At 41.6% G+C, this 25,235-nt stretch overlaps 1 protein-coding gene across 1 annotated transcript in view; it reads right to left on the reverse strand.

Annotated features, from left to right (window-relative positions):
- Positions 1 to 19,608, reverse strand: part of ClC-c (chloride channel protein 3) — a 376,006-nt gene extending 356,398 nt beyond the window's left edge. Inside the window, exon 1 of the mRNA XM_067147496.2 lies at positions 19,545 to 19,608. The gene's annotated coding sequence lies outside the window, so the exon portion shown is untranslated. The remainder of the gene's footprint in view (positions 1 to 19,544) is intronic.
- Between the last annotated feature and the right edge of the window lie 5,627 nt (positions 19,609 to 25,235).

Raw genomic sequence — 25,235 nt, forward strand, 5'->3', positions numbered from 1 at the left:
TTTAGCCAGTTGTGGATGTATAAATATAAGCGAGATATAAGACGTAACCTAGAAATTCAGGTCAATATGTATACCAACCATGGCCAGTATGATAATATGGTAAAGAAGTGTTTGAAATATTACGAAGTTGCAGTGTATAAGAGAATAATGAGGTCATTGAATATTGTGTCCGTAACACAGAGGTTATTTTAATGGAATTGAGTGATGATATAGTTTAAATATGAAGGAATATATAAATACGGAGGAAATGAAGTGTTAATGTGGCATATTATGAGTAGAATGAGGAGATATGTTTCTGTTCGTTATTTAAGAATGGGATAGATAATTGAAATGCGAATTCCTGTGTTACACATTATATTTAGATTTGGGTTAGCACTGCAAGTAAAGAATATAGGCCATGTTGACTTGAATGCATGTTTCGAGCCAAGCAGTGTGTGTTTTGTTGTAACTGTCGGTGGATGATATGGAGAGGTTACGTGTTTATTATGCAGTACGTTATATATATTTGGGAATGGAATGATCTCTCGCACATTTACGTATTTGAAGGTCGGCACGTTAGCGCTTACACGGAGTACGGTCTGTTTTATCGAAACTATGGCACAGCAGAGAAATATTTGGGAATATGTAAATATTTTAGCACATGACTAGGACTGTATGGCACGATTTTCGCAGATTAGAATGACGTACCGTCAAATCTATGGCACTCCGTACTAGATTTATTTTATTTGAGTTGTACATATGGTGATGTACTGAATTAATCTATTCATTTGGGTTATGATAGGAATTTTGGTAACTGTATGGGTGTTTTGAACCCATAATTAATGCTAATGCTTATCTCGTAACGTGGTGAGTCACAAACAAGAATCCAAACAAGAATACAAAGATGTGTTTGAATAAATTTTTGGTCAAATAGACCGAAAACCAAAATGAAACTTAATTTATGCCCCAAAGAAAATTCCAAACAACATTAAATGAAAGATATTCCACTCCTCCTTGATTTAATAAAGTTCTGATCCCTATTTTTCCCCTTATATGAATGTAATCATGGAAGATGTGGTATAATTTGGTTATTATCAATTATGTAAGCAAATGTATTGAAGATTTAAACGTCTTTCAAATATGTTTATTCCGGAATCCAAGCACTTTGAGGATGATACTTAAAATATTACGATTTTCCTTTCCTTATTGCCAATGAATATATATGATTCAATTTTATTATACATTAGCATGCTAATAAATTAGATATAGATTTGATTTTGCATTTCTATTCTTTAAGTAGATAGTAGTAGGATAATATACGGAATTATTGAGTTAGCTTACGCTTAATGTTAGGTGAGGATCTGATAATTTCTTTTAACATGAGGATATAGTATGAATATTTCAACGGTCGGCGACTCTTCAACGCAATCCACGATTTATTTAATGCATGTAGGAACAACGAAGCGAATTTTTACCCTGGGAAATGATTATATGCCATATGTTGGAACTCAAGCCCATAAATACTATTCCAGTTTGGAATCTTTGTATGACTTGCGACCCGATGCTTAGAATTTAGTGGCCGGAGCAATATTTAGATATGTGAATACTCAGATAATACTGCAATAACATGAGACAGAAATGCCAATAAAGGTCGCAAATCAAAGATAAAGGCATCGGGAAAGGTTACACTGATCATATGGTATAGTAGGAAGAAAATGAATTATTTTGGCATTTGTGATAACTAACTAATCCTGCACTCATAGAAATACTGTAGGCCAACATAAATGCTTGTTTAGGAATACAGCATAAACAATGAACGACAAACGAACTGTACGACTGTAATGCAAGATATTATACTCAGCCAAATACATTGCTCTGGCTTCCTTCTGTGGGTGGGGGTGTTTGAATAACACCCAAGGTAGACCCTGCCTGTCGTAGGGCGCGACTAAAAGGAGTCCCAGAGGCTCTTAACTTGGTAGCGTGGGTTGGCAACCACGGAGCCCTTAGCCGAGTCCTGGCATTGCTTCCACTTACTTGCGCCAGGCTCCTCACTTTCATCTGTTCTGTCCATCCTCCCTTGTTCAATTCTCGTTCTTTTCCGATCCCAACCGCATTAGGTTGCGAGGCCTAGGGAATCTTTCATTTTCACTCCCTTCGTGGCCTTGTCTTCCTTTGGACGATATCTTCATATTTAGAAGTGTCGGACCGCTTCATGTTTTTCTCTCTGGTTAGTGTTCATAGAGGATGGTTGCCTGGTTGTACTTCCTCTTTAATCACCACAACCGCCGAGCTGATTGGCTCAGACGGTTGAGGCGCTGGCCTTCTGAACCCAACTTGACAGCTTCCATCCTGGCTCAGTCTGGTGGTATTTGAAGGTGCTCAAATACGTCAGCCTCGAGGGTGTCGTCCTGATTGCGAACAGTACAGACTGCGAATAAAAGGGTACCTGAAGGGGATGATTTGGGTTTGATACACATTAATGAGTCCAGATTGCGAACAAGTCGGAAATACCAAGTTGACCAACCCGCTTGACTAGAAATGTTCACTTGGATATGAACAAAATTCTAATTTGACGGACTGCAGAAAAATTAACCCTCAGTTGGTACACCAAGTTCTGGTACACACAATTGGAATACTGGGTAATACACAAAAAAATGTTAAAAGCATGTAAGAAAAAAAACACTTGTTTCAAAATAAACTGACTATTTCACTTTTTATGTATTATTTTTAATAATAATAATAATAATAATAATAATAATAATAATAATAATAATAATAATAATAATATTCTGAAGGCTAATGCCTTGTCGATGCAACCACTCAGTTCTTTCATTGGCATAATAATAATAATACCGGGCGAGTTGGTCGTGCAGTTAGGGGCACGCGGCTGTGAGCTTGCATCCGGGAGATAATGGGTTCGAATCCCACTGTCGGCAGCCCTGAAGATGGTTTTCCGTGTTTTCCCATTTTCACACCGCCTCCTTCCAACTCCTAGGTAGCTGCAGTCGCTTAATAGCGGCCAGTATCCAGTATTCGGGAGATAGTGAGTTCGAGCCCCACTGTCGGCAGCCCTGAAGATGGTTTTCCGTGGTTTCCCATTTTCACACCAGGCAAATGCTGGGGCTGTACCTAATTAAGGCCACGGCCGCTTCCTTCCCACTCCTAGCCCCTTCCTGTCCCATCGTCGCCATAAGACCTGTCTGTATCGGTGCGACATAAAGTAACTTGCAACTCCTAGGCCTTTCCTATCTCATCGTCGCTATAAGATCTATCTGTGTCGGTGCAACGTAAAACCACTAGCAAAAGAGAAATAATAATAATAACCTATTAACAATACAACTCTCACTAATCCACCATAAACAACTACCCCTCTAGTTATGTTATACAATAAATCTTCTAAATGGTACGATTAGCTCAAATTAAATTATTAAACATTTTCAATAAGAAAAATATTTTTAAAAATATGGTTAGGTTATTTAAAACATCCCAGTGTACCAGTTAATGTTAATACTACTAGAACAAAAATTACATATGAGACTGTTTTGAAAATTGTATCTGTTTTATGTATCTCACGTCAACACTAATCTCTTGCTCGGAATCTGGACAGGGTATATTTCGTTGTTCGGAATCTGAACGATTTTCGCCTTGTTCGCAATCAAGACACAACCACCTCGAGTCGCTAGATATACTGACACGTAAAAGAACTCCTGCGGGCACTTCGGCGTCTCTGAAAACCATAAATAGTGGGATGTAAAAACAATAACATAAAAAAAAATAATCACCACCACCACCATTGCTGTGGATTTGCTTGCGCCTTGACTCAGCCTCAGCAAATCGCCATCTAGTTTTTACAGCACATCACTAGTCAGCTGCACTCGGATCTTCCCGCGCTCATTCCGTTACCTCAAAGATGGAGCTGTCGCGTTGCCCACCCGTGCACTAGGTTGATAGTGCAGCTGTTTTCAAAACTGAAGGTCTTATTGTCAATAGTCACGTAAAACTACAAGTTTTCATTTCGTTTTACATGTTAACGTAGCACCTTGAACGATTTCAGCAGGCCTTTCGTAAATTGTCACGATAGTTTGACCCAAAACTGGGACGTAGGCCTACACGGATATAAAGCACTACGAGTCAAGGGACCTTGCCCGTCTGTTGGGCTTAGGACGATCATATCTGGTCCAATGATAATGAAATGCTACTCAGTTTCTCAGTACTGCATTGTAAACTTGTCCTGTGAACCTCAGCCCCTTATTAACACTCTTTCATGGTGTTCGAAAATTATTATATTTATTTCCGTCCGACTCCTTGTTTGAATGATCAGAGATTCCTGGCCGAGCCGGGGATTTTAATCGCATATGGTTGATTACTCTGGCTTGGGGTATGATTTTCGTGATTGTTTCAATAACCTCTTCTTCATACTCACACAACACGCCATACTACAAACCACCACTCAAACACGCAATAGTGAATACATCCCTACACATAGGATTGTCATCGGCAGTGGCGGCGATTAGTGGGGCTCAGGGCCCTCAATTTGTAGAGAAAACATTATATTTGTATTCCATTTTAGCCGCCCGAAAGTAGGATTTATTAAAAAAAATTGTACAATTCTTTCCCTTAATTTCTTTAATTATTAAGAAAAATACGTAGCGGAAATACGCACAAAATGTCATTTGTCACAGCTAACAGATTCGTACAGCGCCACATCATGTAGTGAAGACTCGCCCAGCAAAGTGTAGCATTTGCTGTGTGGGAGGGTTGAGGGGTATATTTTTGCCAAGGTCTAGGATACTGAGATATGATTCATAGCCTACTTTTGCCGCGCGTACTCAACAATCCGGCAGTCTCGCTCAGTCAATGTAACTGTGCAGTTTTATCTAATCTGAACAACAGGGACGTGACTTTTCACGTTGAAAACAGCTGCACTATCAACCTAGTGCACGGTGGGGCAACGCGAGAGCTCCACTCTTTGAGTGCGGAATATCCGAGTGCAGCTGATTAGTGATATAGTTAGTGCTGTAAAAACTAGATGGCGATATGCTGAGTCAAGGCGCAAGCATTTTTTAAAAATGTTATTGGCTTTACGTCCCACTAATTACTTTTATGCTTTTCGGAGACGCCGAAGTGCCCGCAGTTAGTGTGTAGTCAAATACTAAATGCTTTTTAACTGTATAATAACGCCTTGAAAATCCACAGCCTGTTTCCAATCATTTCACCGGGTCAGGAATGGAATGAATGAAGGCTCCATCTAGCGATGAGAATACGAATTGTGCCGGCTGCCGAAACCTATCGCACTCCTCTGGGGCAATGATTAATGACTGACAGATGAAATGAAATGATATTGGAGAGTGTTGCTGGAATGAAAGATGACAGGGTAAACTGGAGTACCCGAAGAAAATCCTGTCCCACCTCCGCTTTGTCCAGCACAAATCTCACATGGAGTGACCGGGATTTGAACCATGGAACCCGCGGTGAAAGGCCGGCGTGCTGCTGCCTGAGCCATATAGGTTCTCGTATAATCACGCCGTACTTCTGTTTAATTGAAATACATGTGTAATTGTTGTCCCTTTGGTGACAGTGTTATTGTACTGTATAGTATTGAATCAAAGTCAGAAAAGCTATTGTTACCGTGCTTAAGTTGTTAGAGTGCAAACTTTCACCTCTCTGTCGAAATTCGAAATTTGTAACTTTTTTTTTCCAATTTTGATGTACCCCCCCCCCCCACCATCTTCCGCTTTATCCCACAAACCCTGAAATGTTTTGTTGTCTACTGTATATATTTTTGTGCCCACACACTTCTAATTTCCAATCGTCGCTACTGAGCATCAGAACGGGTTGCAAAACATGTGCGACACTTCGCAGCCGAGACCTCACAAGACGTCCGGCTCCGTGGCTAAATGGTTAGCGTCCTGGGTTCGATTCCCGGCAGGGTCTGGAATTTTAACCATCATTGGTTAATTTCGCTGGGACGGGGGCTGTGTGTATTTGTCGTCTTCATCATCATTTCATCCTCATTAGGACGCGCAGGTCGCCGATGGGAGTCAAATCGAAACACCTGCATCTGGCGAGCCGAACATGTCCTCGGATACTCCCGGCACTAAAAGCCATATACGCCATTTCATTACCTCACAAGAGTGTAGGAAAAGTCGAAGAATAAGACGAAGAGTATTACAACAGCTAAGAAGATGGCTTGTAATGTCACCGAGGCTAACCTTTCAATGAGGATCAGTGGTTAAAATGTCGGCTTTATGATCTCAAGATAGTAGTCTCAAACCTGGCAGAGGAAGTCTAATACATGAAGGATGGGGGGAAAAAATCCATGGGTATGCTGCCAGCATATAAAATATCTTAGGTGACTCATTCGATGTTTGTACGATGAAGTTTATTTAAACTTTGCAATAGGCCATTCATTCGATTTCTACTTCCTCTGCCATTTGGTAGGGTGAAACAGATCGTCGAAATTGACACACACGTAGCTAAAATGACGTAAGATAAAAATGCCTGAATGTGTTAGGTGAAGTAACTATATTTTTTACAAATCTGCCTTACGTCGCACCGGCACAGTCTAGTCTTATGACGAGGATTGGACAGGAAAGGGCTAGAGTGGAAAGGAAGCGACCTTGGTCTTACTTAAGGTACTGCCCCTGCATTTGCGTGGTGTGAAAATAGGAAACCACGGAAAACCAACTTCAGGGCTACCGAAATTGGGGTTTGAACCCGCTGTCTCCCGAATGCACGCTGATAGCTACGTGAGCCAAGCCGTACAGCCGCTTGCTCGGTATGTGTTAGCTGAACCTACACGATAATAATAATTATTATTAATAAACTAGATGTACGATGTACTATATATGTTTTTATTGTGGCTAATATTTGACATTGTGTTTTTATAATCCCCTACCGAGTTCGATAGCTGCAATCACTTAAGTGCGGCCAGTATCCAGTATTCGGGAGATAATGGGTTCGAACCCTATTGTCGGCAGCCCTGAGATGGTTTTCCGTGGTTTACCATTTTCACACCAGGCAAGTGCTGGGGTTGTACCTTAATTAAGACCACGGTCGCTTCCTTCTCACTCCTAGCCCTTTTCTGTTCCATCGTCACCATAAGACCTATCTGTGTCGGTGCGACGTAAAGCAAGTTGTAAAAATGTATAATCCCCGTCTGTTAGGAGGGTAATTAAAATGAGAGAGTACCTATCTTAAATTTTAAGGTCAGAGAAGAAGTATCTCGCATTATTCTAAGTGAAAAATAATAACTGTATGTTTGATGTTCACCTGCATGGTACAAGAGTGAAACGAACCATACCAAATACAGTTTGGTATCATGATGAAATTCAGTAAAAACATTTACTATATATCCTTGCTGTTTAGCCTCGCACAGTAACTCCGTGTCCATACTCCTTGTTCAGCAGGTATCGTGCACGCATTTGTCTTTGTAGTGACAAAAATAATACTGACGCGGGCAGAAGTATTCAGATCTATGGATAAGTAACTTTAAATCTTGAATTAATCGACACAGAAGGCGGAATTATGTCGTGATTCCACGGATGCGTTATCGTGTGTTTCAGACACATACACGAATGTTAATAAAACCTGCGTATTATTCAACATATGACATCCCTTAACAACGTTCCGTTACCTTATGACAAGAATTCAAACGCGTTCAATGATACAGCAGTAAAATACAGTAAACGATGGAGATGTTGACGTTTGTACTGTACCTTCAGAACTCCTCGTTCGTGTCTCCTGCCATACAGTACACAAGCAATTTCGCCTACGTGCGGCCACATTCCAAATGGGGCAAAAGGAAAATAGACGATTCTAGAGGACATAAAAGTCATCTTCCCTATGCATGAACACAATAAGACGTGTAAAAAAATTGGAGAATCTGCACACACAAATAAATTGGAGAATCTGCACACAAAAATAAATTGGAGAAGCTGCACACAAACATTCGTCTACTGTGTGGTGTGTCATCCACCGCTAGAAAACTAGGAATACCATTGTCAAATGGCCTAGGAAAGGTGCTCCGATAAAACTTACTTCTAGAACTAAAATACAAGTGCTCAAAATGGTGAACCAAAATCCCAGAATAACAGCAAAAGAAATTAGAGTCGATCTGGAAAAACATCTTGGGAAGGTGCTTCATGAAAGAACAGTTCGTAGGGTTCTGAACAGTACTGGTTACAATTCCAGAACACCGAGAAAAAAACCGTATGTATGTAAAGTAAACGAGAAAAAGCGTTTAGTATTTGCCAATGAGTACGTAACGAAGAATATGAGTTCTGTGATCGTGTGTTACGGTCAGATGAAAGCAAGTTCAAGCTATAGCGAAGTGATGGCCTATTAAAGGTGTGGAGGCAGATGAATATTGAGTAGGATCCTAAAAATATGGAAGCTACGGTGAAACATTGGGGCGGCAGCTTATTGATATGGGGATGTATGGCGTCAAGTGGTATGGGTGAGCTAAATTTTATTGATGGTAACATGAACAAGTATGATTGTAAGAACATTCTACAAAAGAACAACTGCAAAGAAGCCCTCAAACCTAAATCTTGGAAATAATGTTTATTTGCAACAAAACGATAATCCTAAGCACACCTCAAAAGTTGCTAGGTTATGGATCATCTACAGCACACCCGATACACTCAAAACACCACATCAATCACCCGAGGACTTAAACCCGATCGAGAACATCTGGCAAGAATTGGAAGATAGGATCAGGAAACACCACACCACAAGCAAAACAAGACTGAAAGACATTATTCTGCAGGAATGGAATAAAATTGATTCGGACTTAACTAGCAAGCACGTACATTAAATGCCAAGGCGTTTGGCAGCAGTTAGTCATAGAAAAGGCATGATAACTAAGTACTAGAGTGCTGTGTTTTGTTCATATGAATATTTAAGTCCAATTGATGGGTGAATATTTGTCAATACGAAAATGTAGTTATGTTTAATTTACGTACATACTGTGACATTAAAAATGAAATAAAGGTGTGTTAAAAACATAGAAGAGATTTGTTTATTTTATTGTGTATGATTTGATAGTTAAATGTCCTTTGCAGTAGCATAATGTTGCATTTGAATACATATGTCCGCCTCTATAAATATGTATTTGTAGAATAGCATGTATACAATTCGCGTACTATTCTCGTTGACGAGTGGAGTTTTGAATAATAGGGCGTTGCCACTTCTCCTTATAGGCTCGTGTGATCTTGCGGTTGTTAACCACAAATCTAAATGTACATGACGGGCAGCAAGCAACAGTTGTTGCGAACACCACTATAACCTCCTCATTGAAATAGAGTAAAGCTCGCTCAACGTGGAGTAGACGTGCAAACATCGGTATACAGCTGCGTCACTTCTATTACCGAATGTAACAATTAACACAGCTTATTCATCATCAATCACTATAGATCTGCATTAAGGGCAGTCGGCCAGGTGGCAGAATGCCAATCTGTTGTTTTCCTAGCCTTTTTCTTAAATTATTGCAGAGAAATTGGAAAGTTATTGAACATCGCCCTTGGGAAATTATTCCAATCCCTAACTCCCCTTCCTATAAACGAATATTTGCTCCACTTTGTCTTGAATTCCAACTTTATCTTCATATTGTGATCTTTCCTACATTTAAAGACGCCACTCAAACTTAAGCAGACCCTACACGCTCAGTAACACTGATCAGTAATAGTGAGTCAATAATACTGACAGTACGCATCAATATTGTAGCGATCTTACATGATCATCATTACTGTCAATATCTTGATCAGTACTAGTACACTTGCTTACCATTGCGGTATTCTCACTTTACAAATAAAAAGTAAATAACCGTAAATATAACTTGAAATTGCGGTATTCTATCAAGATGGATCGAGAAGAGTATTCTCATGTGAAGTTCTTCTTAATCTGTTTACCCTCTAGGGTTGGTTTTTTTCCTCAGAATCAGCGAGGGATTCCACCTCTACCGCCTCAAGGGCAGTGTCCTGGAGCGTGAGACATTGGGTCGGGGATACAACTGGGGAGGATGACCAGTACCTCGCCCAGCGGCCTCGCCTGCTATGCTGAACAGGGGCATTGGTGGGTGATGGGTTGGAAGGGATAGACAAGGAAGAGGGTAGGAAGCGGCCGTGGCCTTAAGTTAGGTACCATCCTGGCATTTGCCTGGAGGAGAAGTGGGAAACCACAAAAAACCACTTCCAGGATGGCTGAGGTGAACATCGAACCCACCTCTACTCAGTTGACCTCCCGAGGCTTAGTGGACCCCGTTCCAGCCCTCGTACCACTTTTCAAATTTGGTGGCAGAGCCGGGAATCGAACCCGGGCCTCTGGGGGTGGCAGCTAATCTCACTAACCATTACACCACAGACGCGCACTCATATGAAGTTGTTGAGGGAAATACAACATATCAAAGCTGAAGATTATCTGAACTATCTCCAAATAAGTGAGGTAGGCCTACTTTTGCGAAATTACTAGGAGTGGTAGAGCCTTTTCTAATAAGGCGAAATACAAACATGCGTACCTGTTTATCGGTGGCAGAGAGAGATTAGCGATCACATTGAGATATCTTGTAACTGGTAGAAATTTCGATTTAATTAGGCCTAAGTTTTCCGCTATAATGTCACCAGTTACCAACAGTACAGCAGTTGTGGAAACATGTGAAGTATTGTGTTACGTTTATTCTGGCAGCGTTTCATATAGCTCGATAAACTTTTGCGATAGGCCTACTTGGCGGTTCCACAAGCACCTCTACTTGGCCTTGATGAGAAACGCATTTGTCGTCCATCGCTGCTCCGTTAATACTGACAGAAATAATGACGAACGCACTCACACGGTCAGTATAACTGTCAGTATCCCCACCACTCTGCAGTACTGACGCTCGCAGATCAGGAAATCCGGATCTGCTTCAGTACCGGCCTTCATTCCAGCATTCCAGTCCCCACGCGATCAGTATTACTGTCAATATTTTTCGGTACTGACAGCCCTGAAGATGGTTTTCCGTGGTTTCCCATTTTCACACCAGGCAAATGCTGCGGCTGAACCTTATTAAGGCCACGGCCGCTTCCTTCCCACTCCTAACCCTTTCCTGTCCCTATCGTCGCCATAAGACCTATCTGTGTCGGTGCGACGTAAAACAACTTGTAAAAAAATCCTAACTTATATGTACCACTGCGGTTTAAGTGAAGGCCATCTGTGCGCAGATCTCTATCTGCTACCGACCCATTAGGATCTAGATATATTTCTCCCAGTTTCCCACATACACACTCCAGAGTCTCATTTAAATCCCCAATCACTTTCCAGTCAGTATCCCTCCTACACAGTATTCCACTGATAAAAATCTCCGTTTCCTTAAACTTCACCCATGCTGCATTTACCAGATCCCACACATCCCCAATTATGTTGGTACTTATACCTGCTTGTCTTACGTTGTTAGTACCAACGTGAAACACTACCACCTTCTCCTTTCCCTCCTCCTTGTCTTCTATTTCTCATCAACATCTGCCTCAACCTAATTCCTGGATAACACTCTACCCTGGTTCCTATCCTCCACACACTTTCCCCACACGTCTAACTATGGAATCCACCATGACCAGAGCCTCAACCCTACCCGCCTCATTTGATCCATTCCCCTCCTGGCCAGCCCTGTATTTCCTGCAGAAGCTATTTCCTCCTACCTTTTCTCGCTCCCATTACCCTGTTTCACTTGTCTTTTTTCTATCCACTACTCCACATTTACCTTTCCTACCTTTTCCATTCTGCCTACTTCCACACTTTTCAGCAACAGCTCCTGTTCCTCATCTTCCCTCGGTTGTTCTACCTGCAGTGACACCGATTTCTTATAGACATCTGTTCTGAATTCTGATCCTGAATAGAGCCCTTAGCCTGCAATCTTCTTCCCCTTAAAATATTAGACCACCTGTCCTACAATTCCCCCCTTTCCTTCCCATCCTTCTTTTACACCTACTGTATTCTGTACATTTTCAAGGGAGGCCTACTTTCCTTCCTGTCCTCTGAGAGAATCCTAATTATCTCCCTCAAATTCTCCACCTCCTCCCTCATACTCCTTAATGCCTGGTCACACCCACAGATCCTACACTTGCACTCCTTAGCCATTCTTTACTGAATAATGAAAATAAAATAAAAATAAAATAGCTTATTCTGTTCAAAATAAAAAATGAAAGGAAAGAAATATTGTCTAGGATAGTTCACAAAGATCACACGACAATAAGGTAATTAATATAGACTACTACTACTACTACTACTACTACTACTACTACTACTACTACTACTACTACTACTACGCCACAATACTACTTAGTTGTACTATTTCTGTTCCTACTACACCGTAACAGAATGAGTATTGCTGTTAATTAATGAAAACCGAAAGTAATACACAAGAATTGCACAATTCTAAACTGCAGTTAAGTCTACCCTAATTATTACAACAAAATTCTAGTAAGACAGTTACTACAGATACTATACTACACATATATTTCACAGTAATAGAATAAATACTCTAATTTCTAATAAGATTCTATAATACACTACATTAATTTTAAACTACGTTCAGACTACGTTCAGATACTATTCGTACAATGCACTAAAACCATTTTAAACTACGTCCAGACGTATCCTAATTACAAAAGCTTATTACTAAGCACAAACAGAAATGGATGGTATTGGTATGTTTATTGATATGATGAGAAACAGGTACCGCTATTCTGCTCTGACTGATTGTGGAAAGGAGTGGAAAGGATGCTGCCGTGGTCTTAAGTTATAGCCCCCGCATTTATCATACAAGTTAGCGATTTAGTACTGCAGTACTGTATTTGAAATGTGTTGCCTGAAGCCAGATTTCTTGGAAGAACATTACCATACTGGTCACCTGTTCAATATCCGCAAATGCCTTATTTTGTCAAAGCCCACTGTAGGAAGCTGTGGCACCCACCTTAGCACACTGTTGCTGTAAAATTGGATACCATGCGGGAGACGATGAGTACAAAGCAATATGGTGGACTGGATTTTAAACCATAGCCTGGCCGGGCTGAGTGGCTCAGACGGTTGAGGCGCTGGCTTTCTGACCCCAGCTTGGCAGATTCGATCCTGGCTCAGTCCGGTGGTATTTGAAGATGCTTAAAAAACGTCAGCCTCGTGTCGGTAGATTTACTGGCACGTAAAAACTCCTCTGGGACTAAATTCCTGGACCTCGGCGTCTCCGAAAACCGTAAAAGTAGTTAGTGGGACGTAAAGCAAATAACATTATTATTTATTAAACCATAGCCTGGTTTATGACTGTCGGTAAACAGATCAAATCTTCGAGCATTATGAACTAATAAAAAGAACAGTCAGCCCATTACGGGCAAAATAAAATACACAGTTTAAAAAAATAGGGGAACATGTTTTGCAACTTCTGGTATGTGAACGTTAATTTTGTAAATGGGGTTCCAATGGTCGTCCAGCATACCTTGAGACCTTAGCTACTCAGAGTATGTCAAATCGAAGTTATACTCCATCTGTAGGCGTAGCCATGCATTAACCTGTCAGGTGACCCCTCAAAACAAAGTAAATAGCGGTGCGTCCGTGTGTCGTTGTGAGGTACACAGACTACTGCGGTCATATGAGCACGTTGTACGTAAACCAGCACATTCCATGAGACATCCTAACGAGGTTCAAGTCGCAAGGGCCCTCACTTTGATCCAGGAAGGATGGACTTCTCGTCGTGTTGCTGTGGATCTCCATGTATCTCCGTCAGTTATTCAACGCTTGTGGAATCGCTACAATGAGACAGGCCAGTTCACAAGGAGGCTTGGACAAGGTCGTGGACGCATGACAACCCCACAGGATGACCGATATCTGACCATCTGTGCGTTGTGGCGTCGTTCAGCAACTGCCAGAGAACTACAACAAGACCTCAGGAGGGTCACTGGAGTCACGTTGTCTGACTAGACAGTAAGGAACAGGTTAAGAGAAGTGTCCTTACGAGCCAGACGTCCTGTTCGAGTGCCCCGTTTAACGCAGCAGCATCGCGCAGCTCGCCTTCTGTTTGCCCGTACCCACGTTTACTGGCAACTTTACCAATGGAGACCTGTGTTGTTCACAACGAGTCCAGATATCCCCTGACACAGCGTGATGGACGTCAACGTGTATGGAGACACCGTGGTTAGCAGTACATGCCAAATGTTGTCCAGGAAGGCGACCAATTCGGACAAGGTTCTGTGATTGTGTGGGGTGGCATCAGTATTATGGCCGTACGGATCTTGTCGTCGTCCGTGGTAATCTTACCGCTGCGGGTACATCGAGCATATACTGCTACAGAATGTGTTGGTTGCTGCATACGGTGTTGGCCCTGAATTCGTACTCATGTACAACAATGCCAGGGCTCATGTAGGATGCATCACCAGAGCTGTCTTGCGAGAACTGGATATTCAACAGATGGAATGGCCAGCAGTGAGTCCCGATCTTAATCCCATCGAGCATGTGTGGGATAGGTTTGACAGAAGTGTTTGTGGGCGTCCTGTTCCACCACAGACTCTCCTAGACGTCGAACAGGCTCTCATTGAAGAATGGGACCTGATACCGCAACATGACCTCCGCCGACTTATATGGAGCATGCCACGTAGGTGCCAAGCTGTGATAAATGCTCGTGGAGGACATACACCATACTGATGCTCTTCAACTGTGATAAAAATCCACCATGGAGGACTGTTATCACTTTGTTTTCGCTCCTACAGTATTTGGAAATTACCGTTTGTGTTCTCAGAATGAACGCGAATACATCGATGTTCTTTTGTATACTTCAACGGTATAGAATAAAGGTTTAGTTGGTAATATACCTGGGTGTGATGTATTGTTTTGTGGAGCATGGCGTACGTTCAAAAACATGTTCCCTCATTGTTTTGAACTGTGTAGTTTTATAACTGACTTCACCCTCAACTAGGGGCGTAATCGTCACTGGCTTCTCACCAAGGTGGCCGCAGTTTGAATCCCGGCCAGTGCACATGGGATTTTTGAAATGAATGTGGGCCAGTGGTTCGGATTTCACGTAGAATTGGAGGTTCCATGATCATGGTTACGTTATCAATGGTCTCACAGCCTAAAACTAAAAACTTACTTGCTTGCTTTCACCTATCACTGGCTGGAGTTGCTTTCGTGTCATATTTTCACGGGACGCCCACCAAGAATTTATTATGCCATTTTTTAAAATGCTATTTGTTCGGGGCGTCGATCCATGTGGATCTTTTGCCCCTACTGGCACCATATTGTAAGAACCTGCGTGTAATTGGAATGGCGGTAGTGTGGAAAGGAAGATTAAGGACGTCACAAACACCCAGTCCCCAGGTCAGGGATATTAATCATTACAATTAAAAAACCCTGACCCGGCCGTGAATCGAACCAGAGGCCGTCGGGTGACAGACGGACGCGTTGCCCCCTACACTGCGGGGCCGGACTAGTATACCAATACTTAGCCGTGAAAATTACGTAATTCGCTGAATACTCGAGTTTTCAGATTAAATATCTGCGCGGACGATATTTGAGAGTACAAAAAACAAAGGGACACGTACCTCTAGATTTACAAGCTCGTTATGCAACTGACTGTGTGGTACGAGGTCATCTAGCTATAAGCTTGCATTTGGGAGAAGGTAGGTTCGGACACCATCATTTGCAGCCCAGCGCATGATTTTCAATGTTTTCCAACTTTTACATCAGGAATATGCACTTTAATTAAGGCTACGGCCACTTTTTCCCAGTTTTATCCCTTTCCAATCCCACTGTCACGGATTAGTGTGACATTCAACCGTCCTCCATTCTTTAGCAAAAGAAGAAAATAAAAATGGAAAACGCCTGTCAGGCCAAAATTCCAATGTCCAAAAGTTTCTTGACTGTTGACATCTAAACGGATGGTGACAATTTAATAATAATAATAATAATAATAATAATAATAATAATAATAATAATAATAATAATAATAATAATAATAATAATAATAATAATGCCGGGCTGAGTGGCTCAGACGGTTGAGGCGCTCGCCTTCTGACCGCAACTTGGCAGGTTCGATCCCGGCTCAGTCCGGTTGTATTTGAAGGTGCGCAGATACGTTGGCAGATTTACTGGTACGTATAAGAAATCCTTCGGGACTAAATTCCGGCACCTCGGCGTCTCCGTAAACCATAAAGTAGTTAGTTGGACGTAAAAAGAAAACAATAATATTAATAACAGCGTTATAGCATAAGACGTACGACAAAATATTTGTATCCCCCCACTCACGCCGCTCTTTGAGAATTGTTTATAGTGGTTGCATACAACCACATCAGTCTCAAGTGATAAACAGATTAACAGAACGAAGGCCGTTCTTTGAACACGGCCAGCGATAATTAATACCAGCAGCCGATATTAATGTTATTTTGACTGAATGGCCAGCGGATTTCTACTCAGAGGGCTCCGGGTTCGATTTCCGGCCTAGTCGAGAATTTTCACCGAGTCTGGTTAATTTCTCTAGCTCGGGAACTGTGTGTTTCTGCTCGTCTTAATGCACATCTTAATTTATATACAACATATCTCACTACAAAGAACCACAAAAACACGCACTAGTGAAATCCTTTCATAAGGGTTGACGTCAGAAAATGCATCCAGCCGTAAAACTATGCTTATTCCATACATGGGGCCGATGACCTTAGATGTTAAGACCCTTTAAGCAACAATCATCATCATCGTCGTCATCAGATTCCATACATAAAAAGAACAGGTAAATGGGAAAAGGCCAGGAAAAGTTAACGCTCTTATTTGATCGAGGAAGATCATTGGCCATTGGCTGGATGCCAAAGCTTGTTACCGTTAACATCGCTTGGCAAGAGGAAACATTATAGCGACTGAGAATATCACAAGTGTACTTTCCAGTGACTTGATTTCGAGATAACTGCCACGGGATCTCTAGACGTACGTGGAACCCGAACCAGAGAGAAGTGATTTCTCATTTTAAAAACCCAACCCCTTCTGTGGGTGGGGTCACGGAATACACCCACGGTATCTTCTGGCTGCCGTAAAAGGAGACTAAAGGGGCGACCCCAGAAGATCTCAGCGTGGGAGCGTGGGTTGTGACCATAGGGCCCCTAGCTGGGGTTGCAATTGCTTTTACTCACTTGTGCCAACATCCTCACTTTCATCTTTCCTATCCGACCTCACTTGGCCAACACTCGTTCTCTTCCAACCCATCCGGTATTAGGTTTTCGAGACTCTAGGGAATCTTTCTTTTTCACATCCTTTGCGATTATTTTGCTGAAATCTTTACTTTATCGAAGGATCGGACCTTAATTTTTTCCATCCCTCCGTGTAGGCTTGGCGTAAAACTGAGGCGGCCCCAATTAGGCCAGGAAAAACAAGTGTTTCCAACTCCATGAATAAACTATGTAAATGAATGTGATTAAGCAGGTAAAACGTGTTTTTGTGGTGGTTGGTAGAGTAGTGTGTTGTATGTAGATCAAGAGAAGCAAATTAAGACGAACTCATATATCCAGTCCCCGAGCCAGAGGAATTAAAGAGACGTGGTTAAGCTCGGAAATGAAACCTGGGGTCTTATGAATGAAAGCCTAGTACACCGACCATTCAGATAAACGATAATATTATTGATCTTACGCCCAGTTAACTACTTTTACGGATTTCGGAGACGCCGAGGAGCTGGAGTTTTATCCCGTAGGAGTTCCTTTTAAGTGCCAGTAAGTCTACCGGTACGGGACTGTTGTATTTGAGCCCCTCCAAATACTGACACACTGAGCTGGAATTGAACACGCCAACTGGGGCTCAGACAGCCAGCACTCTACCGCCTGACGCAGTCATCCTAGCCAAAACACTAATGAGTGAGAGGGTTTACCCTTTCTTCTCGCCTCACACCCTTAAATTTTATCAGTTACTGGAAAATAAATTAAATAAATAAACAAATAAATAAATAAGTAAATAAATAAATAACTAAATACCGAGCTCGATAGCTGCAGTCGCTTAAGTGCGGCCAGTATCCAGTATTCGGGAGATAGTAGGTTCGAACCCCACTGTCGGCAGCCATGAAAATGGTTTTCCGTGGTTTCCCATTTTCACACCAGGTAAATGCTGGGGCTGTACCTTAATTAAAGCCACGGCTGCTTCCTTCCCACTCCTAGCCCTTTCCTGTTCCATCGTCGCCATAAGACCTATCTGTGTCGGTGCGACATAGCAACTAGCAAAAAAATATAATAAATAAATAAATAAATAAATAAATAATGCAAGAACAGTCCGGTAAAAAATCCTTTGGCTACTCAAAAATCACTGATGAAGTGATTCGTAGGAGTTGGTCTTAATAATAGTAATAATAATAATAAAGTAATTTGTTTTACGTCCCACTAAATCCTTTTTCGGTTCTTGTAGACGCCGAGTGCCGGAATTTTATGCCGCTGGAGTTCCCTTACATGCCGGTCTATCTGTCAACACAAGGCTGACGTATTTGAGCACCATCAAATACAGCTGGACTGAGGCAGGATCGATCCCACCAATTTTTGCTCAGAAAGCCAGCGCTTTAGCCATATTATTATTATTATTATTATTATTATTATTATTATTATTATTATTATTATTATTATTATAATATCCGGATCCATGGCTACATGGTTAGCGTGCTGGCCTTTGGCCACAGGGGTCCCGGGTTCGATTCCCGGCAGGGTCGGGAATTTTAACCTTGATTGGTTAATTTCGCTGACACGGGGGCTAGGTGTATGTGTCGTCTTCATCATTTCATCCTCATCACAACGCGCAGGTCGCCTACGGGTGTCAAATCAAAAGATCTGCATCTGGCGAGCCGAACTTGTCCTCGGACACTCCCGGCACTAAAAGCCATACGCCATTCCATTATTATTATTATTATTATTATTATTATTATTATTATTATTATTATTATTATTATATTATTAAAATATCCCCTATTTTATAAAACAATACTATTGATACCGTGATCACAGCCACAGGACGTGAAATTTCTCGTCAAATCCGAACCACAAGCATGTGAATTTTCATTTGAAAAATCCCACTATGTAGACCGGGAACTTCAGTCACCTTGGGGAAAAACAAGTGACAATACTATTAGGATATCACAAATCATTATTATTATTATTATTATTATTATTATTATTATTATTATTATTATTATCATCATCATCATCATCATAATCATCATCTCTTCGAAAATGTAATTTCGTTTCCGATATCATTTATATAAGAACTTTCGTTGTCGTCTAAATTCCTATGCCGTTACTTGGCATATCCCCGACATTACGCTCCTCCATTTCAATCAAATAAATACATAAATAAATAAATGAACATTCAAACACGCATATAAACAAACAACAAGATCGCTTTTCTCCGCAATATTTTGCCACTCCCATTCTCTTTTAAGGTTATGTTAAAGCGGACTTCGTAATTTCACTGTACTCGCAACGAAAGTTTGATAGTTGTAAACGTTTAAAATGACCCGCTAATAGAGCAGAACAGAGCAAACACAGTAAAATCTTGAAACTTATAAGATTATCATTAACAATATTGAAGTATCTTACCTGCAGCAATGGAAACTGACGGCTATATCTATACCGGCTCCCTTTTTCCTTCATTCACGCAAGGTCGACCTGTCTTGTACATGGTCAGTCTGGTACCTAACCGGTTGAGTCACATGGTTCTGTCACATGGTGGATGCAATCTACTCGTACACCTGTGCACTCTAATACAGTAAAAGAGATCAGAACTCTTCTCCTACCGGCAGTGATATAACAGTATGCCCTGCTTACCTCCTGTGTCCGACCAACGGTAACGGAATGATAATGAAGTAGAACTGAATGAAGTCAGATGAGACAATTGCTTTCACGTTAAGAAACGAGGTATTAAGGGTAATTCTGGTCATGTAGGTGTTGGGTGTTGTACAGCATTCGGGAGATGGTGGGTTTGAAACCCACCGTCGGTAGCACTGAAGATGGTTTTCCGCCGTTTCCCATTTTCATACCGCTACCGAGTCGGTGCGACGTTAAAACACATTTTTGAAAAAAGTAGGCTGTGCTGGGACACGGCCGCATGTTTGTTTTAACGTGAATACGGCGTATGAATGGAGTAAGACTCGCTTTTCACAACTCGATCACTGACCACTCTTCCTACAACGACCCCCTCTTGGCTGGGGGACGTAGACTACATCCATGGTAACAACTGCCAGTCGTAGAAGGTGATTGAAAGGGGGACAAGGGGCTTTCAATTTGGAGCGTGGGTTGGCTACCGCGGGTTCCCGTGCTGAGTCTAGCATTGTTTCCACTTACTTTTTGCTAGTGGTTTAACGTCACTCTAACACATTGAAGGTTTTCGGCGGTGCAAGGATGTGAAAGGGCTAGGATTGGGAAGGTAGCGGCTGTGGCCTTAATTAAGCTCCAGCCCCAGTATTTACCTGGTGTGAAAAAGGGAAACCACTGAAAACCATCTTCAGGGCTGCCGACAGTGAACTTCGAACCCATTATCTCCCGGATGCAAGCTCATAGCTGTGCGTCCTTAATGGCACGGCCAACTAGCCTTGTCGTAATCTTTACTCCTCTACAATGACTGTAAAGTATCCCAGTAAAAAGGACAGTCAAATGAAAACAAGTTGCCTGCCAAAAAGTACTGTACAACATTTTCGTACCGAAAAAGTATTTATACCAGGCAAACGCTGGGGCTGTACCTCAAGGTGTCTGGACAGATCCCCACACTGACACTTCCACACACTGCAAAAAGTACTGACACTTCCCCAAAGCCCTTGGACGCGGCTACCTGATTAATGACTCAGAAATAATCTCGACTGACAATTCCACACACATCTCCTCCCCCCCCCCCCCTTGCCGCAAAGGCTACCAAAAAATAAAAATACTTTTTTTTTTTTGCTAGGGGCTTTACGTCGCACCGACACAGATAAGTCATATGGCGACGATGGGATAGGAAAGGCCTAGGAGTTGGAAGGAAGCGGCCGTGGCCTTAATTAAGGTACAGCCCCAGCATTTGCCTGGTGTGAAAATGGGAAACCACGGAAAACCATTTTCAGGGCTGCCGATAGTGGGATTCGAACCTACTATCTCCCGGATGCAAGCTCACAGCCGCGCGCCTCTACGCGCACGGCCAACTCGCCCGGTAATAAAAATACTACCATCCACTTCTCGTACATCTACAGTATATAATAAGATAAGAGTTTTGTCTGTACATTGCTCAGAATTAAAAAAAGGATGGTATTTCTGAATCAGTCGTGTCCACAGTAACAAGGAAATGCATTTTTTAAAATTTTCCATCATTTCTGTCTGTCTGTCTGTCTGTCTGCCTGTCTGTCTGTCTGTCTGTCCGTCCGTCTTGTTGTATGTATGTATGTATGTACACTCATCATGAGAAAACGGCTGAAGAGAATTTAATGGAAATCGGTTGCAAAGTCGGGGAATAAGTGGCTAAAATCTAGGTCATAAATAATTTTATTCACGCTGAGTAAAATCGCAGTTTAGGGGAAGGCCTAAAAGTTAATTCTGAAATATTGATGTCATGAATGGTCCTATCTTGATGAAAATCAGTATGAAAAAAATAAGAAATAAGTCACTATAATCTAGGCCATAAACAACTTTATTCACGCTGAGTTAAACGGTAGTTTAGGGGAAAGGCCAAAAATTTAATTACCGAGCTCGATAGCTGCAGTCGCTTATGTGCGGCCAGTATCCAGTAATCGGGAGATAGTGGGTTCGAGCCCCACTGTCGGCAGCCCTGAAGATGGTTTTCCGTGGTTTCCTATTTTCACACCAGGCAAATGCCGGGGCAGTACCTTAATTAAGGCCACGGCTGCTTCCTTCCACTTCATAGGCCTTTCCTATCCCATCGTCGCAATAAGACCTATCTGTGTCGGTGTGACGTAAAGCAAATAGCAAAAAAATAAAAAATAAATTAATTAATTCTCTAATATTTATGTTATTAGTGGTCGTATCGGTATATACTACATAACTAAAGTTATATAGTATTAAATATCCGATAATTTATGTCTTATATTTTGTTACCATACCGGCTATGATCACAGAGATATTCATGAATTTGGATTTTTGTTACTAAGTCTATATCAGTGCCGGGTCACAAGAAGATTGGTGAACAGAATTTAATGAAAATCGGTATGTAAAGTCGAAGAATAATGAACTACAGTTTACGCTATAAATATTCCTTTAATACGCCCTAATATCACAGAGTCGAAAGAAAACTAAATGTGAAGACCTACAATATAGAAAGCTCATAAAATTGATCAACAATAACATTACATTGACCGTTGTTTGTTGTGATGTGCTTTGTATCTTCTGTTGCTACTCATCTCCGCTACCGAGCTCGATAGCTGCAGTCGCTTAAGTGCGGCCGACACAGACAGGTCTTATGGCGACGATGGGACAGGGAAGGGCTAGGAGTGGGAAGGAAGCGGCCGTGGCCTTAATTAAGGTACAGCCCCAGCATTTGCCTGGTGTGAAAATGGGAAACCACGGAAAACCATTTTCAGGGCTGTCGACAGTGGGGTTCGAACCTACCATCTCTCGGATGCAAGCTCACAGCTGAGCGCCCCTAAGCACACTCCAACTCGCCCGGTCGTACCGAGTGTAACAGCCTGCCTGAATATTGGCGGGAAGTAGCTGGGGAGTTAGATAACTTTCTTATTTAGCATGCCATTCCTCTGGTTCATAAATTTTCTGATACTACTGTATGCTGGTTCATCATAGCATTTGAGCTATTCAATCCCTACTGTGAGGCACTGATTGGAATGAGCAGTGTGCATATTTAACGGAATAAGGGCAGAGGAGTGTTCATGGATGTCTGCGGCCTGGTCATTCCAGCTCTGGAACTTTGGACTGTTAGATCGGCATCGTAGAACTATTTGTTAAAATTGAGAAAATGTGCGGTTTTTCATTTGATCGAGTGTTTTATATGATAACATTGCTTATAATCGCTACATTCCTACTGACGTTTTTGCAATGATCTATCTTGACTTCAGTTAGGAAACTTACAAAATCAGTCTTTCTGAGAATCCCGTAGCGAAGCACGGGTTCATCAGCTAGTTTACTATACTTTATTTGATGCGTCTATTTAATACTCTTCAGCTATATATTATTATGTGTAGTAGTACATAAAAAATGAGAAATTTCCAAGGGCTCCTCCCCATACCAGCCTTTGAAGTGTATAAGTATAGCGCATTTTGCACGCCACAACTATATGTCACTCTGGTTATTCTACGCTCTGTGAGATTACCCCCTTGGAGCAGTCACTTCCACCACTGTATGGCGCTCTGTGGGATTACCCCTTAGGGCAGTGACCTGTTGTTGGATTCCTGGATTATGCGGTCACATTCCGTATTATACGGTACTGTAGATTAGTCAGTGGGGCGGGCAGGTATACATTCATTGGGAAGCAAGTACCTACGCAGTCTACTGGCATTGCCGTTTTGATTCTTGCCGTGTTAGCTTCGTGACTACTATAGAGTTATCTATCTATCAAATGCTTTCATTCCCCACCCTGAAGGGGTGGGGCGGGCCACCTAGAGGGTGTCGCCCTCTCTCTGGCCAAGAGATGCGGTATAGAGTTAGAGTTTGGTCGGACATCTAAGGGAAGTGAGTGCGTTTACCATGAAGGTTATGAATACCAAAAGTTAAGAATGGCGAAAAGTGCTGTTGTGACGTGGGTGTGTGTTTTCAAGTATTCGAAAAAGTCTTATTCATCAATTCAGTCCAAAGATAACATTTTAACATGTGGACCAAACAGTGAGCATTAGTGTGGTGTTTCTGATGTTGCCCGTTTAGAGGTTTCGAAACGCGTCCAAAAGGCAGTGAAGAGAGCGCGTGAAGAAGATGCCAGCGTTAGTCAAATTTACGACGATATCATGGGCGACCTTCATGATAAAGGTAGGTGTTCTTAGCATTAGTTTTAGTAGTACCACTGAGTGAATTTAGTACACTCATTCAAACAACACATATGTAAATAAAAAACTGTTAATTTGAAATTAATCTTGTGGTATATTTAGTATCTACCTTCATACAAAGTTTCACGTCAATCGGCTCAGGGGTTTTTGAGTTAAATCGCCTCAATAACAAATTTTGGACCATTAATAACGGTGTCATTTGCATCACTATATAGCACTGTTCTTATGGTACCTAGCAAATCCAACATGGCCGGCAGCCCCTGCAGTCTCTTAAATAGTATGTTGGTATTCAATTTCAAGATTTTAGTAGGCCTACTCAATGTAATATTTCTAAAAAGTTGACTTTTTTCCAGGTTGTCTCCGGTGTTTTTCTATATTCTTTTTCAGAATACAACTCCGCGCAATTTGAGAACCCATATAATTATGTTTTAAAAAGTCGATTTATCCCAGATTTCCTGACGAGTTTGTGAAAAAGATAATTTTTAAAATCTGGGAGTATTTTAGAACGTTTTAGCAAAAAATAAAAAATAAAAAGTTTTTTTGGAAGTTCTACCGAGAGAGAATTTTATTAAATATGGCTTGTTTTAAGGTTATGACTTCGTTACCAAAATGCGTAAGACAGAGTCTATGATGAGGTCACTGTTTCGACACTGAAGCAATGCCCAGAGAAACGCAGAAGAGCTGCAACACAGAGAAAATATAGTATTTGATAATGATTCGTTGACTATGATTGACGGTTCGTCTTTCCTTTTGGCTGACGACGGAAATTAAGATAGAATAATTGTTTTTTTGCGGCAGCAAAGGGAAAGAGAGCTTGAAGTGTTTCGGCCATTTTTTATGGATGATACTTTCAAGAGTAGTAGCAAGCAGTTTAGTCAAATATATATCCTACCATTCATGCCGGTTGTGGGAGTAGCAGTGATGAGACAAACATATGTCCTATCGTATTCGCCCTTCTACCAAACAAGAAGAAGCAAACGTATACGAGACTATTCAGACCTCCAGGCTGTTTCGGAGTGGAGACAAGAAAATATAAACATGGATTCTGATTTGGAAACTACTGTCATTTCTTCTTTGCAAGAAGTATTTCCAACAACAAAAACACATGGCTGTCATTTTCACATGACAAAATGCTTATGGAGAAAAGTACAGGATCTCGGATTGTCGATGGAGTACCGAGAGAATAACGAAATCAGCCTTCATGTCCGTATGTGCGTTTTTAAAGCCTAAAGGCGTTCTCGATAGGTGGGTGGAAATACACTCTCAAGCTCCAGAAAGTTCCAAACTTGGCCAATTTTTTTACTACTTTGTTGAAAAC

The sequence above is a fragment of the Anabrus simplex genome, chromosome 5, assembly GCF_040414725.1.
Source record: "Anabrus simplex isolate iqAnaSimp1 chromosome 5, ASM4041472v1, whole genome shotgun sequence".
Lineage (NCBI taxonomy): Eukaryota > Metazoa > Arthropoda > Insecta > Orthoptera > Tettigoniidae > Anabrus > Anabrus simplex.